At 45.0% G+C, this 19,078-nt stretch overlaps 1 protein-coding gene across 1 annotated transcript in view; it reads right to left on the reverse strand.

The window, feature by feature from the left end:
- LOC147035849 (extracellular calcium-sensing receptor-like) overlaps positions 1-17,895 on the reverse strand; it is an 85,060-nt gene extending 67,165 nt beyond the window's left edge. The window contains exon 1 of the transcript XR_015049062.1: positions 17,793-17,895. The gene's annotated coding sequence lies outside the window, so the exon portion shown is untranslated. The remainder of the gene's footprint in view (positions 1-17,792) is intronic.
- Positions 17,896-19,078: the final 1,183 nt, after the last annotated feature.

Below are 19,078 nucleotides of genomic sequence, written 5' to 3' on the forward strand. Positions count from 1 at the left end.
ATGCGTCCAGAGATAAACTCCTGTCCAGACATAAACACCACTTGGATGTGGCTGGAGATAAAATCCCGTTTGGACAAAAACACCGCTCAGACACGTCCGGAGACAAGCTCCCATCCGGACATAAACACTGCCCAGACAAGTCCGGAGACAAACTCCCATCTGGACACGTCCGGAGATAAATACAAATCAGACATATCTGCAGGACAAACCCTGCCAGGACATAACCACTGTCCAGACACATTTGGAGAAAATCACCATCCAGACATAATGGACAGAGACAGAGACACAGAGACACAGAGAGACAGAGAGACAGAGAGACAGAGAGACAGAGAGACAGAGAGACAGAGAGACAGAGAGACAGAGAGACAGAGAGACAGAGAGACAGAGAGACAGAGAGACAGAGAGACAGAGAGACAGAGAGACAGAGAGACAGAGAGACAGAGAGACAGAGAGAGAGAGAGAGAGAGAGAGAGAGAGAGAGAGAGAGAGAGAGAGAGAGAGAGAGAGAGAGAGAGAGAGAGAGAGAGAGAGAGAGAGAGAGAGAGAGAGAGAGAGAGAGAGAGAGAGAGAGAGAGAGAGAGAGAGAGAGAGAGAGAGAGAGAGAGAGAGAGAGAGAGAATAACCAGAGATAACATGTTATGCTTTGTGACCAACCAACAACAACAACAACACACACACACACACACACACACACACACACACACACACACACACACACACACACACACACACACACACACACACACACACACACACACACACACACACACACACACACACACACACACACACACACACACACACACACACACACACACACACACACACACACACACACACACGACTGATATCGGCAATTTTTCAGGAATCGGCAGGTTGAAGTCAGTGTGATTACCGAATACACTACGTATTGTATACAATTAAAAAACCTTGAGTAGCTTTCACTGAAAATCAACGTTGCATTTATATATCGACGTTTCAGGGATATGATCACAAACATAAACACAGCTGGGTGTGTTTATGTGTGACAGGTGGGTGTGCTGGGTGTGACAGCAATTATGTGACAATTATGTGACAGCTGGGTGTGTTTATGTGTGACAGGTGGGTGTGCTGGGTGTGACAGCAATTATGTGACAATTATAAACAGCTGGGTGTGACAGGTGGAAAACAATTTGGCTCAGTAATTAATAAGACACGTTCATTTTGCAAACAGCTCGGAAATCGGCAAACTGATCAAATATATTTTGCTTTGAAACTCACAAAGAGAAACATATAACCTTTGTTAATCAAATCCAATGGCCAAATGCTTTAGAAACAGCTATGTGGACAAAGGAAAACCTGATGGAACCTCCATAAGATGCAGGGTTAAACTTTGCCACCATTGCACCCGCAACAGGCATGGCATGTCCACACACCTGCAGAGAGTCCACACAGATCCAAATCTACCCATATGTACCACATCTGTGTGTGCTGTATACGTACCTCTACTTTGGAGTAACTGTTGACTGTACATCCTGATCGGGACAAGAACTGTACTACACAGCTCAGTAAGTGGCTTAAGCACTCAAGCAAGCATTCCAATGGAACGCCTTGCTTGGCAAGCGATTACCAATTGCTGTTGATCCAACTATGCACCAGGAAACGCCCATGCAATGTCCGAATTGGACAAATAAACACTTTTTTTGAAGTTGGGACTGCTGTTACTTTCAAATCTGGAGCTCTCATTTTGTAATAATGCTTTCTATAATCGATTATCTCGGTTATTCATATATGCAAATTAAATAAAGCATGAACGCTGGTGTCTCCAGGTGTTTATAAGCACAGCAATATACCCATCGATTTGTAGCTATGATGAACAGGCATTTGATCATATGAGTGAGGAAAGTGAAAAAAAAAAAAAAAACTTTATTGTCAAGAAATCGTTGCGGCCTATTCCAAGTCATGGCATGGTTGAGCAGGCCAAAAAACTTGGTGGCTTCAGACCCCAGAGAGGTTACCCAGGAAACGCCTCAATACCCCAGACAGCGAGGTGGCCGAGGATCGCCTGATTAAGTATATAAGTAATATAAGGCCGTTAATTATTTTCAAAGGGGTTGTTTTAATTAACCCAAACATCCAATTTTCACTCCTACACTTCCTTGGATTTTTCTTAGTTTGCAGGCAAAGTTTCAGGATGCTATGTTTGATGGTTTTGGAGTTATGCAGGGGACACACACACACACACACACACACACACACACACACACACACACACACACACGCACACACACACACACACACACACACACACACACACACACACACACACACACACACACACACACACACACACACACACACAGCTTTTATTAGCATCAATATATTGACTGCTTTTGACATTTACATGTGGTACATGTTTGGGAGCCTCATTGACATGTTTTGCTGTCTGCGCTGTCATTGATAACTCGCCAATAAGCGATGAAACTGGTCTGGCAGCTGAGGGAGTGGATAGCATTGGGATTCTCATGTGTGTACTATGTGTGAATGTCTTCACAGCTGTGGAGGAACTCTGGGAATGGTTTGAACCACAAAAGTGCTTACCTTGGATAGGCCTTCTTGGATAGATTTATGCAGCTTCTTTGGCTGGAGGAGTGTGGGAGATGTCAAAATATATATATATATATATATATATATATATATATATATATATATATATATATATATATATATATATATATATATATATATATATATATATATATATATATATATATATATATATATATATATATATATATATATACAGTAGACTAGGCGTAAGTCGGCAGCGTGTAACTTGTCACTTCGCCTAAGTCGGCAGCGTCAAAAAGTCCCGAATTTATCTCATGTTAAATCCCTTTGAATAAAGGGTCATCCCTCTGTAAGTCGTCATCTCAAAGTCGTCACTTCGTCTAAGTCGTCAGATGTTGTCCGTTCCCGCGTAATGGAAACTCAAGTAAATTACCACTCCTAACTCGTCACACGGAACTGCTGCCTCGTGAGAAGCCCGATTTCATGGAATCATGATGCTCGCTCATTGGTTTACACCGTCAGTGATGGGCTATTTATAACTGCGTACACACGTTGATCGCACTGCAGGCAGGACAATGGCGACTAAGCGTAAGCTTACAACTCAAACCTACCAAGAAAAATACGACATTATCCAGTTTTGCGAGGCAAACCCACTGATGAAGAAAACAGCCACAGCTGAGCAGTTGGACATAAAACGGCAGACATTGAACGATATCTTGAAGAATAAGGGCAAGATATTTGGACAAGTGGAGAAGATCGCGAGGCCGGTGGTAAGTGTGAAACGCGTGAAATGTGTGTCCTTTGAAGATGTCGATGACGCGCTCATCATCTGGTTTCGGAAAATGTCGGCTCAGCCAAATATTCGGTTGGACGGTTTAATGTTGCTGCTGAAGGCACATAAATTCGCTGCGGACCTCGGGCATGACGATGCCGGGACCTTGCCGATGCACTGGATAGACAGATTCAAAGTGAGGTGGGGAATCGGCAAGGTCAAGAGGTGTGGCGAATCAGGCAGCGTGGATTCGCCGATACTGTCTGGATGTGATGCGCCGATACTGTCTTTCGGTGGAGGATTTCCCAGACAACATCATGGAATACAATGACCCGTTTGAGTCCTTCCCCATGCACCAGATGCCCAAGAGTTTGAGGCAGTCAAACATAACGGATTACTTCGCGAAGGAGTAAAGGATCAATCGAGCTTAGTGTTGAAGTCCGATCATGGTTTTATATTGGCTTGTTTTGTACATTACCGCACTCACTTACACACTGGCATTGAGTGGTAATCATCACCACGATGACTGTGTGTCATGTAATTTGTCACCATACCATCACCAATGGTATATGAGTTGTCTTACAGTTGTTCATTATCTTTACTTTTGATAAACTGATTAATGAATTCCATCTTTGCTTGATCACTTTCCAACTCACCAATGAACCCCCACCTATGCCCCAAGGATTGTGTTTTCCTTTTGGTACAATAGCCGGCTCTCACACATACGTGTCCAGGCCACGCGCGACTTCATCCTTCACCCCACAGTTATCATGAATGTTCGCATACGCGTAAGTCGTCACATTTCAAAGTCGTCACTTTTTTCTCGGTCCCGATGGTGACGACTTACGCCTAGTCTACTGTATATATATATATATATATATATATATATATATATATATATATATATATATATATATATATATATATATATATATCTTTTTTTTGACGGATTTTAAAATCCGGTCTGATGAATGCATCCACACATCCAGGTCCTCAGACAGTTATTTCCTTAATAGTTCGGGAATTTTAGCAAATTGTATTGACCATCTGTGAAAAAAATTGCTTACCAAAAAATTTCATCACTAACGTATTCATCTTGGTGTCTACTAACACGTATCAATTAGTGCAAACCCAAATCCTTGTGGAAAATTCTGGGGAGCCAATCAAAGTTCGGGTGCTCAGAGGGCCTGCGCCAAAAAGAAAAAAAAAGAAAAAAAATCGGAAAAATTAACTTTTGCCAATATTGATTGTGGGATGCCTAACTAGGGGTTTTTTGGGGTGCTGAATCGATTCCAACCATTAGGTTTGAGAAAAAATCAATCCCTGGCCGTAAAATATTGATATGATGCATTTTTAGATATCTCAGACTGTGTTTTGCGGTAATTTGGCTCAATTGATTCAGATTGTTCAAATTGTGCTGAAACCAGCATACAACATTATTGAAACCACTGCTATATTGTTGGTTATACTAGTGCTCATGCTCAGTAGAATTATCTGTGTGAGCTGACGTTAGCTAAGAGGTTTTAGCTATAAAATTATTGTGTACCGGACTCAATAGAAGTTGAATATATTCAACGTAGAGTGGACCTATTAATGTAAAAACACATCACTGTATGTGTGTTCTGTCTGTTTTGTGTCAAAATTTCATGTCCTGTCTGTTGTTTACAAAAAAATGTCTTATTTTTTAGGACAGTATGGACAAGGATGTGACTGAACCTGGCTTGAGGTGTTTCATCTGTGGTGGTTCCGGGATTGAAAAGCATACGCTCTCAAAAGTCTCCAATAAAGGCAACCCACGGATCTTATCACATTCTGAGCTTGTGGGTGATGCGGTGTTGATCGGGAGACTAAATGAGGACTGGAAGAGAAAAGTCATTGCAAGTCATCATTGCAAGAGAAAGTTCCTCGATAACAAGAACAACAAAGCCCAGCTCGTTCTGCTCCTTGCTGAGACATTTAGTAGGAATGGAATCAGTGTACAGCAATGCTCCGATGATGCCGACACCTCCATCGTCCGCGCAGCTCTAGATGAGGCAAGAGAGTCCCCTGTCGAGGTGAGGGCTGAGGACACAGACGTCCTGGTTATTCCGATTCATCATGTTGCAGACCATCCGATCTTCCTCACGACAGCCAAAGAAACATCTTACGATGTCGGAAAGATCCGGGAGGCCCTCACAGAGATATACCGGAGGTATCTCATCTTCTTTCACAGCTTCTCTGGCTGCGATACAGTGTCTGCAATTTTTGAGTTTGGCAAACAAACTTTGCTAAGCAAGTTCTGCAAGACTGATGAAGCAGAGAGGGCAATGGACGTGTTTATGGACATCCGAGCTGAGAAAGGTGATATCATTAAAGCAGGCTGTGATCTTTTCATGCTCATGTTCCATGGGAAATCCTCCAAAGACTGGGAAGACTTGAGATTCGACATCTTCAGCAAGCGAGCTGCTACTGGGAGCATAAAACCTGAGAAACTCCCCCCGACAACAGGAGCTGCAGCACAGCACTCTCTCCGAGCTTACCTCCAGACTAGAGACTGGCTGATGGTGCAAATTCCATCGTTGGATGCCCGGGACTATGGATGACAACTCACTGAGCAAGAATATGCACCAGTCCCTTCTACAGACCCCATTGCACCAGACTACCTCCTGACGTTTGCCAGCTGCAACTGTGCGGGGGACTGCAGCTCACTCGGGTGCTGCTGTAAAAAGCAAGGAGTCAAGTGTATTTCTGCTTGCGGCATCCGTCCTGGTAACTCTTGCCTGAACATAAACCAGCTGGATGACAAGAGGAGTGAGGAAGATACTGGGGAGTTTGATGAATAAGGTTGTAAAAGCTGACGAAGCAACATTTCCATTGAGCACAGTTCTGTTAAAAATGTCAATAAAATACATTTTATATGATCAAGGAGTGTTTTTTCTCAAAAATAATGGATGGAATCAATTCAGCACCCCAAAAAACCCCTAGTTAGACATCCCACAAGTCAATATTGGCAAAAGTTAATTTTCCGATTTTTTTTTGCGCAGGCACTCTGAGCACCAGAACTTTGATTGCCTCCCCAGAATTTTCCACAAGGATTTGGGTTTGCACTAATTGATAGGTGTTAGGAGACACCTAGATGAATACGTTAGTGAAGAAAATTTTTGGTAAGCAATTTTTTCACAGATGGTCAATACAATTTGCTAAAATTCCCGAACTATAAATGCATGCTCAGATGAGCCCCATCCCCATGTTTAATGGGACCTTAAATGTGATGCATTGAGAAGGGCAAAAGATAGATCCCCTCTCTTATGGGAAGCTTTTTTCTTTACGCCAGACACGTTTAAACACATTTCTTTCACAAGCTCTGAAGCCCGCACACATTTTTGCTCAGCAACATTCTTTCGCGAGCTCCGATGTCCGCATTTTTTGAGAATGCACGGGTCATCATGGTTACTGTGCGCCAGTGGGGTGGGGTGAGGTTGGGGAGGAATGACCGGCGGAGATGGCCCGGAGATATAAAAATGAGCGAGAGGTATGTTCTGAGAGAAAAGCGTGAGGAGAGAAAAGCGTGAGGACAGAAAAGTGTGAGGAGAGAAAGTGTGAGGAGAAAAAGAGTAAGGAGAGAAAAGAGTGAGGAGAGAAAAACATGAGGAGAGAAAAGAGTGAGGAGAGAAAAACATGATATGAGGAGAGAAAAGTGTGAATAGAAAAGCACGAGGAGAGAAATGCGTGAGGAGAAAATGCGAAAGAGGAAAAAGAGAAAGCGAAAGGAGAGAGGAAAAAGCAAAGGGTGAGAGAAGCGAGCAAGCAGCGGATGTCGGACCAGCGCCGACGAAACAATTCGTCCTTCCCAGTGCTTGGGCAAGCGAGCGTGTGGCGAGCGTGTGGCGAGCGTGTGGCGAGCGTGTGGCGAGCGTGTGGGTGTCTGACCAGCTCCAACAATGAGACAATTCGTCCTTCCCAGTGCTTTGGCAAGCGAGCGTATGGTGCGGGTGTGGGTGTCTGACCAGCAAAAACAACGAGACAATTCGTCATTCCCAGTGCTTCGGCAAGCGAGCACGTGTTGCACGTGTGGGTGTGAGCAGCGCCACCAACAAGTGAGGCACGGGTCGGTCACCAACAACACCAGGGTCGAAACCCACAACAGACGATCCCGGTGCCCTCCAGACATTTACTGGCGTTCAAGGCTGCCCCGCAAGTGGGTGCACTGCAAACCTGGGTGCTGGCGATGGAAGTGACATGCACGCACGCATTTCAGGAAGTTTTCACTTCACGGACGACGTTCTGTGAGCGAGACGAGACGTGAATATATATATATATATATATATATATATATATATATATATATATATATATATATATATATATATATATATACATATATATATATGTATATTGTTGCGGATTCGCGCCCGCCGGCGTGCGGACGGCCACGTAACTCGAATCGCGGAACGTCGCCCACCGGACGGACAATCCCGTCGTGACCCTCTCGGACTAACGCCGGGAACTAGTCACGGGTGGGCCTTTCGGCCTCACCACGATCGTGCCAATCGGCCCCCCGCGTGGGATAGGGTTGCTCGCCAAATTCGACCTACCTAAGTACCCACACGGAGGGTAGACCGGGCGATCGCACCTTGCCGCAGGTCGACTTCGGACACGGGCCACTTTAAGCGACCCGTTTCGTACTATCGGGATAACCGAGCGGTGTTATCGTCGGCCTCGACGGTTCGATTAATTATTGGGCGTATTTAGCCCACCACCCTAGCCTGGTGTTGGCGCAGTGGTAAAGGCAGTGGCTTGGGACCCAAGAGGTCCTGAGTTCAAGCCCCGTTGGGACACTGAATTAATATATGTATGTATATGTATATATATATATATATATATATATATATATATATATATATATATATATATATATATATATATATATATATATATATAAATATATACAAACCAAGTCGAAAACACCAGGGGGTTGACTCAGCCTGCCATCCTTCCGAGGTCGGCGAAATGAGCACCAGTTGTACTGGGCCCGGTGTATGCCCCGGTTAGAATAGGTGTACCATATCCCTGTGTGTCGTAAGAGGCGACCAGGGTTGCGTCAGGAAGGGCATCCGGCGTAAAAACCTATGCCAAATCATTATGCGGACAACAAAACGAATTTCCATACCGGATCGGTCGAGGCCCGGGTTACCAACGACCGCCACCGGTACCGGTGGTCAGCAGGGTACCAGTGGAAATTGTGCTACTGCTGGGCGAAGGAGGAGAAGGAGACGGGGAAGGCGAGTCCGGAGGCAGTGGGAGAGGGGGAAGGGTAGAAGTGTGGAGGTGAGAGTTGGAACTCTGAATGTTGGGACGATGACTGGCAAAGGGCGAGAGTTGGCTGATATGATGGAGAGAAGAAAGGTGGACATACTGTGTGTACAAGAGACCAAGTGGATGGGGAGTAAGGCGAGGAGCATTGGAGGTGGTTTCAAACTGTTCTACCATGGTGTGGATGGGAGGAGAAATGGTGTCGGGATAATCCTGAAGGAAGATCATGTCAAGAGGGTATTGGAGGTGAGGAGGGTGTCTGACCGAGTGATGAGTGTGAAGTTGGAAATTGAAGGGGTGATGATGAATGTCATCAGTGCATATGCCCCACATATGGGGTGTGAGATGGAATATAAAGAAGATTTCTGGAGTGAGTTAGATGAAGTGGTGGAGAGTGTATCCAAGGATGAAAGAGTGGTGATTGGAGCAGATTTCAATGGACATGTTGGGGAAGGGAATAAAGAGGATGAGGAGGTGATGGGGAGGTACGGTCTCAACAAGAGAAATGTGGAAGGGCAAATGGTGGTAGAGTTTGCAAAAAGAATGGAAATGGCAGTGGTAAACACGTATTTCAAGAAGAAGGAGGAACACAGGGTGACATACAAGAGTGGAGGAAAGTGCACACAGGTGGATTACATCTTAAGTCGGAGATGCAACCTGAAAGAGATTAGTGACTGTAAGGTTGTGGCAGGGGAGAGTGTAGCTCGACAGCATCGATTGGTGGTCTGTAGGATGACTTTAGAGGTGAGGTTGAGGAAGAGAGTGAGGGCTGAACCAAGGACCAGATGGTGGAAGCTGAAGGAAGAAGACTGTTGCGTGAAATTTAGGGAGGAGGTGAGACAGGCGTTGGATGGCGGTAAAGATGGGTGGGATGATTGGGCAACGACAGCAGAAGTTGTGAGGGAGATAGCTAGGAAGGTACTTGGTGTGACATCTGGACAGAGGAAGGAAGATAAGGAGACTTGGTGGTGGAATGAGGAAGTTCAGGAAAGTATAAGGAAGAAGGGGTTGGCGAAAAAGAAGTGGGATAGTCAGAGAGATGAAGAAAGTCGGCAGGAGTACAAGGAGTGGCGTCGAAAAGCAAAAAGAGAGGTGGCTAAGGCCAAGGAAAAGGCATATGACGAGCTGTATGAGAAGTTGGATACAAAAGAAGGGGAAAAGGATTAATACCGATTGGCAAGACAGAGGGACCGAGCTGGGAAGGATGTGCTGCAGGTTAGGGTGATAAAGGACGCAAATGGGAATGTGCTGACGAGCGAGGAGAGTGTGTTGAGAAGGTGGATGGAGTACTTTGAGGAGCTGATGAATGAAGAAAATGTGAGAGAGAGAAGGTTGGAAGAGGTGGAGATAGTGAATCTGGAAGTGGGGTGGATCAGTAAGGATGAAGTGAGGACTGCTATGAAGAAGATGAAAAGTGGAAAGGCGGTTGGCCCAGATGGTATACCAGTGGAGGCATGGAAGTGCTTAGGAGAGATGGCAGTGGGGTTGTTAACCAGATTGTTTAATAAAATCTTGGAAAGTGAGAGGATGCCGGAGGAGTGGAGATTAAGCGTGCTGGTTCCGATTTTCAAGAATAAGGGTGATGTGCAGAGCTGTGGAAATTACAGAGGGTTAAAGTTGTTAAGCCACACCATGAAGTTGTGGGAAAGAGTAGTGGAAGCTCGGTTGAGAGGAGAGGTGATGATCTGTGAGCAGCAATATGGGTTTATGCCAGGAAAGAGCACCACTGATGCGATGGTTGCTTTGAGAATGTTGATGGAGAAGTATAGGGAAGGCCAGAAAGAGTTACATTGTGTGTTTGTGGATTTAGAGAAAGCTTATGATAGGGTGCCAAGAGAGGAGTTGTGGCATTGTATGAGGAAGTCGGGAGTGTTGGAGAAGTATGTGAGGATCGTGCAGGATATGTATGAGGACAGTGTGACAGCGGTGAGGTGTGCGGTAGGAATGACGGACCGGTTTAAGGTTAAAGTGGGATTGCACCAAGGATCAACTCTGAGCCCTTTCCTGTTTGCAATGGTGATGGACAGGTTGACGGACGAGATCAGACTGGAGTCTCCATGGACCATGATGTTCGCGGATGACATCATGATCTGTAGGGAGAGTAGGGAGCAGGCTGAATCGAGCTTTGAGAGGTGGAGATACGCACTGGAGAGAAGGGGAATGTTAGTCAGTAGGAGTAAGACGGAGTACATGTGCGTAAATGAGAGGGAGGGTGGTGGTATGGTGCAGTTGCAAGGAGTTGAGGTGGGGAAGGTGGATTGGTTTAAATACTTGGGATCAACTGTCCAAAGTAACGGAGAGTGTGGGAGAGAAGTGAAAAAGAGAGTGCAGGCGGGATGGAGTGGGTGGAGAAGAGTTGCAGGAGTGATTTGTGACAGAAGGGTAGCTGCAAGAGTGAAGGGGAAAGTATACAAGACGGTAGTGAGACCAGCTATGTTGTATGGTTTGGAGGTGGTGGCGCTAACAAAAAGACAGGAAGCAGAGCTGGAGGTGGCAGAGTTAAAGATGCTGCGATTCTCGTTGGGAGTGACGAGGATGGATAGGATAAGAAATGAGTGTATTAGAGGGACAGCGCAGGTAGGACGGTTTGGAAACAAAGTGAGAGAGGCGAGATTGAGATGGTTTGGACATGTGCACAGGAGGGAAACGGAGTATATCGGGAGAAGGATGTTGAAGATGGAGCCGCCAGGCAGGAGGAGAAGAGGAAGGCCAAAGAAGAGGTTCATGGATGCGGTGAGGGCGGACATGCGGGTGGTTGGAGTGTCAATGGAAGATGTGGAGGATAGAGCGAAATGGAGACAGTTGGTCCGATGTGGCGACCCCTAACGGGAGCAAGCCGAAAGAGGAAGAAGAAGAAGAAGAAGTATTTAGCCCACCACCAACCCTTTACGTGAAGTAAGATGGAGATTCAATTAAAGAAAAGACGAAGCGAAACGGGAAAAAACAGTTCAACATAAAGCACATTTATTTCGCGATGGCACACGGATAGCACACATATACAATTATACACCAAAAGCAAATGTAAAAGAAGAAGAAACACACAATAATGCACAAAAAGCAAATGTAAAAGCAAAACACAATGCAGATCTACCACCGACTACCGAGCACACGGCAACACTTATACAGTTTTACTTCACAGACGGCGCCGACAACACATATACTCAAAGCAAAAGAAAAAGGGACCACCCTCCACAATGAGGGGGGCAGACGGGCCTGGAGCCGAGACCGCGTCGAGCCGACCCGTCTGGTGATGAGCCGCAAAATGGCGGTGGCGCCCCGACTCCGCGGGCCTCGCGGACAGTGTCTGGAATTGGGTGGGAACGGGGCCCCCTTCTCGCACTATCTCAGCGCGGGGGGGAAACAGGAGGGGGTTGTTGATGCTCGGGGGGATGAGGATATCTCTCTGGTTCGGGTCCCGCGACGAGCGTCTCCACCGCGACCTCGGTCGCGTTATCGGCCTCCCCTCTCCGCAGCTCCCCGACTCTGACACGAGCGCCCCCTCGACTGCCTTCGCCGCCGCCACCTCTCCAACTCTCCACAGCTCCGTCCAACTGCTTTCTCCGACTCTTCTCTTCACTGACTTCCCAACTCTTCTTGACTGACTCTTTCCAACTCCACTCGACTGCCTTTTTGGCGAGGGAATGCGGCCCTTTATAGCCCCCGTGGCTTCGCTCCTTCACCTTCGACCCTTTACCTCTGGCTGGCTCCCCATTGGACAGAGGAAAAGTGGGCGTGAATGCTTTTTGATCCATGAATCTGCATGTTGCGATATTACTCCGACGCACCTGGAGGCGGGGCCAAATCGCCCCATGCTCGCTGATAGGACGGAACAGAAGTGGGCGTGAGTCGTTTTTGATCCGATTTCTTCGGAAAGGCTGGTGTTTCTGCACCCGCTGCTCGGTGCGCGCCCTGCACGAGTCCAGTATCGGTGCCCACAAGCGGCGCGGGAATGACGGTGATGCGATGGTTGCGAGAGCGAGATGTGACGGCAAGGGTCGTGGCTGTTGGCGTTGTTGTTGTCGTGAAGCGGCGTTGCGGCTGGTGGTTGTTGTGTGATGGCTGTTGAGACGTGATTGGTGGTGGAAGTAATGGTAGTAATGGCGGCTGGTCCAAAATAAAGATAGTAAAAGAAAAAGGGCTATCGAAAAGGGTCGCAGCCCGCATGAATGACATTTATTCCCTCTAAACAACGGGTTTGGGCCTAACTACACATATACTTACAGAGACATCTCACCTACGGGACCTGAATGGTGGTTTGCGAATTTCGTCAACCACAACAATATATATATATATATATATATATATATATATATATATATATATATATATATATATATATATATATCTATATATATATATATATATATATATATATATATATATATATATATATATATATATATATATATATATATATATCTTCTTCTTCTTTCGGCTGCTCGCCACAGCGATCATCCGTTATGATCCGCATAATGGTTTGGCACAGGTTTTTTTTACGCCGGATGCCCTTCCTGAGGCAACCCTGGTCGCATCTTATGACACAGGGATATGGTACACCTATTCTAACTGGGGCATACACCGGGCCCAGTACACTGGTACTCACTTCTCCGACCTCGGAAGGATGTCAGGCTGAGTCAACCTCTTGGTGTGTATTAATTCAAGCGGTCAACGTGGCTTGAACTCAAAACTTTTGGATCCCAAGCCGCTACCCTAACCACTACGCCAACACCAGGCAAATATTATTTTATATATATATATATATATATATATATATATATATATATATATATATATATATATATGTACATATATATATATATATATATATATATGTACATATACATATATCTACATATACATATATCTATCTTCTTCTTCTTCTTCTTCTTTTGGCTGCTCCCGTAAGGGATCACCACAGCGGATCAACCGTCTCCATTTCGCTCTATCCTCCACATCTTCCATGAACACTCCAACCACCCGCATGTCCGCCCTCACCGCATCCATGAACCTATTATTTGGCCTTCCACTTCTCCTCATACCTGGCGGCTCCATCTTCAGCATCCTTCTCCCGATATACTCCGCTTCCCTCCTGTGCACATGTCCAAAGCATCTCAATCTCGCCTGTCTCACTTTGTCTCGAAACCGTCCGACCTGCGCAGTCCCTCAAATACACTCATTCCTTATCCTGTCCATCCTCATCACTCGCAACGATAATCGCAGCATCTTTCGGTCTGCCACCTCCAGCTCCGCTTCCTGTCTTTTTGTTAGCGCCACCGCCTCCAAACCATACAACATAGCTGGTCTCACTACCGTCTTGTATACTTTCCCTTTCATTTTTGCAGCTACCCTTCTGTCACAAATCACTCCTGCAACTCTTCTCCACCCACTCCATCCTGCCTGCACTCTCTTTTTCACTTCTCTCCCACACTCTCCGTTACTTTGGACAGTTGATGCCAAGTATTTAAACCCATCCACCTTCCCCACCTCAACTCCTTGCAACTGCACCATACCACCACCCTCCCTCTCATTTACGCACATGTACTCCATCTTACTCCGACTGACTATCATTCCCCTTCTCTCCAGTGCGTCCCTCCAACTCTCAAGGCTAGCCTCAGCCTGCTCCCTACTCTCCCTGCAGATCATGATGTCATCCGCAAACATCATAGTCCATGGAGACTCCAGTCTGATCTCGTCCGTCAACCTGTCCATCACCATTGCAAACAGGAAAGGGCTCAGAGTCGATCCTTCGTGCAATCCCACTTTTACCTAAAACCGGTCCTTCATTGTCTTTCAATCCACACAAATCTCACACTCTCACTATGTCTCTTCGAAAGGACCGTTTACAAAACCCCCCCATCCACTTTCTCAACAATCCTCTGGAAGAAGTCTTTTCTTTCAAGCTTCTGGGTCTCACTATCTGCCATGACCTTTCCTGGGAAAGTCACATTTCCAACCTCGCCTCAAAAGCCAGTCGCCGACTGGGAATCCTCCGTCGTGCAAAGTCCTTCCTCGGCCCTCTTGAGCTCCTGACTACTTACAAAGCTTTTGTCCGTAGCCTGATGGAGTACTGCTCTCCCCTCTGGGCTGGTGCTCCTGCCTTCCACCTTTCTCGACTTCACGCTGTCGAAACCAGGGCTTTTAAGATCATTGGCATCTCCCGCAATGAAGCTGAGTCTTTGGGCCTCTCACTCAATCACCGCAGGTTGGTCGGTGGTCTTTCTGTCTTCTACCGACTCCTCTCCAGCCTTGCCCCCCTGCTCTCTCTGCGATTTGTCCCAACCACATTTCCACAGGGCGCTCAAGGTCCGCCAACAACCCCCTTCTGGTAAAACTACCAAAATCACGAATCACTGCTCATCTTCACTCTTTCATTCCTCTTTTTCCCGCCTTTGGAATAAACTTCCTCACTCTATTCTTTCCCATTCTTCCCTCCAGGCTTTCAAAACAGCTGTTCACCACCACCTCTTATCTTCCCCCATCCAAATCCTCGATCTTTTCTACCCCGATAATCCACCCAAGCCCACTTCCTTCAATTCTCCTGCTTTCCTTCCTGAAAGTCCCTGTAATGTCCATCTTCTCCTCGCCATGTTCCCCATCCCATCCCCATCCCTCTCCCTTCCACAGTTCACCTGTGTCTGTTCCCCAATGTTTTGTCCCTCCCACTCCCACCCCTCTTGTCTCATGCCTCCTTGCTGTGAGTTGTGTGTTAGCTCTCATACGAGCCTCGACCAAGGTATACAAAAAAAAAAAAAAAAAAAAAAAAAAAAAAAAAAAAAAAAAAAAAAAAAAAAAAAAAATTCCTAACGCACACCTCACCGCTGTCACACTGTCCTCATACATATCCTGCACAATCCGCACATACTTCTCCTCCACTCCCAGGCTGTTAGTTCCACTTTTCATCCTCTTCATAGCAGTCCTCACTTCATCCTTACTGATCCACCCCACTTCCTGATTCACTATCTCCACCCCTTCCAACCTTCTCTCTCATTTTCTTCATTCATCAGCTCCTCAAAGTACTCCATCCACCTTCTCAACACACTCTCCTCGCTCGTCAGCACATTCCCATTTACGTCCTTGATCACGCTAACCTGCAGCACATCCTTCCCTGGTCGGTCCCTCTGTCTTGCCAATCGGTATAAATCCTTTTCCCCTTCTATTGTATCCAACTTCTCATACAGCTCGCCATATGCCTTTTTCCTTAGCCTTTGCCACCTCTCTCTTTGCCTTTCGCCGCCACTCCTTGTACTCCTGCCTACTTTATTCATCTCTCTGACTATCTCACTTCTTTTTCGCCAACCCCTTCCTCCTTATACTCCCTGTACCTCCACGTTCAACCACCAAGTCTGCTTGTCTTCCTTCCTTTGTCCAGATGTCACACCAAGTACCTTCCAAGCTATCTCCCTCACCACTTCTGCTGTCGTTGCCCAATCATCCCACCCATCTTTGCCACCATTCAACACCTGTCTTCCCTCCTCCCTTAACGCCCCTGCCACCACCTTACAGTCTCTAATCTCTTTCAGGTTGCATCTCCTGCTTAAGATGTAATCCACCTGTGTGCACTTTCCTCCACTCTTGTACGTCACCCTGTGTTCCTCCATATTCTTGAAATACGCATTTACCACTGCCATTTCCATTCTTTTTGTAAACTCTACCACCATTTGCCCTTCCACATTCTCTTGTTGAGACCATACGTACCCATCACCTCCTCATCCTCTTTATTCCCTTCCCCAACATGCCCATTGAAATCGGCTCCAATCACCACTCTTTCATCCTTGGATACACTCTTTACCACTTCATCTAACTCACTACAGAAAGCTTTCATATATTCCATCTCACACCCCATATGCGGTGCATATGCACTGATGACATTCATCATCACTCCTTCAATTTCCAACTTCACACTCATCACTCAGTCAGACACTCTCCTCACCTCCAATACCCTCTTGACATAATCTTCCTTCAGGATTACCCTGACACCATTTCTCCTCCCATCCACACCATGGCAGAACAGTTTGAAACCACCTCCAATGCTCCTAGCCTTACTCCCCATCCACTTGGTCTCTTGTACATACAGTATGTCCACCTTTCTTCTCTCCATCATATCAGCCAACTCTCGCCTTTTGCCAGTCATTGTCCCAATATTCAGAGTACCAACTCTCACCTCCACACTTCTACTCTTCCCCCTCTTCCACTGCCTCCAGGCTCGCCTTCCCCATCTCCTTCTCCTCCTTCGCCCAGCAGTAGCACAATTTCCACTGGTAACCTGCTGACCACCGGTACCGGTGGTGGTCGTTGGTAACCCGGGCCTCGACCAATCCGGTATGGAAATTCGTTTTGTTGTCCACATAATGATTTGGCATAGGTTTTTACGCCGGATGCCCTTCCTGACGCAACCCTGGTCGCCTCTTACGACACACGGGGATATGGTACATCTATTCTAACCGGGGCATACACCGGTACTTATTTCGCCGACCTCGGAAGGATGACAGGCTGAGTCAACCCCCTGGTGTTATACGACTTGGTATATATATATATATATATATATATATATATATATATATATATATATATATATATATATATATATATATATATATATATATATATATATATATATATATATATATATATTAATTCAGTGGCCCAACGGGGCTTGAACTCAGGACCTTTTGGGTCCCAAGTCACTGCCCTAATCATTGCGCCACCATATATATATATATATATATATATATATATAAATATATATATATATATATATATATATATATATATATATATATATATATATATATATATATATATATATATATATATATATATAGTCATGCGGCGCTGAACGACGTTCCAGGCAACGACGGATCGCAAATACGACGGATCTGCCAGCTCTGAAAAAAAAAAATGAAAAAACAATGTAGCTGAAAAATTCCTATCGCCGAGTGATGAAGCCGACGTCGCGTTGCCAGTCGTATAAAAATAGCACATACAATTATGTACACTGTACAGTACATAATACCTCATAATGATAATAAACGACAGTGTGGCCCTGTTATAATGCGATCGTTGAGGTCCATAAAACGTCATCGCGAAAAAAGCAGGGTCGTGCTAAATCGGGATTCAAGGAAATTGGTTTTCAAACTGAACCAATGTTTGCACGTTTAAATTCTGGCAAGTAACTTACCTTTGAATTGAAGAATTCCGCGAATAAATCGTTGTTATTGCAGTCGAAATTAAAACACAAATTTGTTTTTCGCGAAGCTTTTCATGTTGTTAAAACAATCGCGCTGTTCCGAAAAAAAAAATATATATATATATATATATATATATATATATATATATATATATATATATATATATATATATATATATATATATATATATATCACAATTGACAGGTGCTCCTCGTTTCTTCATTTATAAATTATAACATCGATGCAATGACTACGTATTTATAAAATACAAACGCTGTTTATTCATCTTTCTATAATCGATGCGAGAGGAGATTGTAAACTGCTGCTAACTACACCGATGGCCGTCATGAACAGCACAAAGGTAAAACTAACGCGTCTTCCGTCTCTCTTGGATGTGTGTTACAATTGACAACAGTATTCAGTACAGTAACATGCTGTACAGGTTTGTATCCGAGGAGCAATAGGCTGCATCGCTACACCGTATAGCCTAGGTGTCTAGTTTTGTGTCAGTACGATGTTCGAAAACGAAAACGAAAAAAAAAAGAAAATGATTTTCGCACAATGACGACGCCGCTTGACGACGCGTTTCTCAGAATGTAACCCCGTCGTTAAGTGGCGCATGACTATATATATATATATATATATATATATATATATATATATATATATATATATATATATATATATATATATATATATATATATACATACAAGTAGGGTGGATATACTGGTTCTGGCTCACTTTTCCCCATGTAAATGAATGGGGGATTTTCAGCGATTCCCTTTTTTTTTCCCTAAAAATAAACCCCCTTTTTATCCGTTTTTCCCTGCTGTGCAGGGGTTTGGCTTTTTGTGAGGCAATGTTTTATGGCCGGATGCCCTTCCTGACGCCAACCCTGGTCGCCTCTTACGACACACAGGGATATGGTACACCTATTCTAACCGGGGCATACACCGGGACCAGTACACTGGCACTCATTTCGCTGACCTCGGAAGGATGACAGGCTGAGTCAACCCCCTGGTGTTAATTCAGCAGCCAACGGGGCTTAAACTCAGGACACTGGGATCCCAAGCCGCTGCCCTAACCACTAAGACAACACCAGGCTTTGTAGGTACATATATATATATATATATATATATATATATATATATATATATATATATATATATATATATATATATATACAAGTTATTATATTATATATTTTTATAACCAGGCTATCCCAAGGTATATTTATTTGTCTCCCCTTTTAACCTGGGGGTTGAACAGCTCACT

The sequence above is a fragment of the Eptatretus burgeri genome, chromosome 1 (genome assembly GCF_056783735.1).
Source record: "Eptatretus burgeri isolate ZD-2024b chromosome 1, Ebu_testis_v1, whole genome shotgun sequence".
Taxonomy (NCBI): Eukaryota; Metazoa; Chordata; class Myxini; order Myxiniformes; family Myxinidae; genus Eptatretus; species Eptatretus burgeri.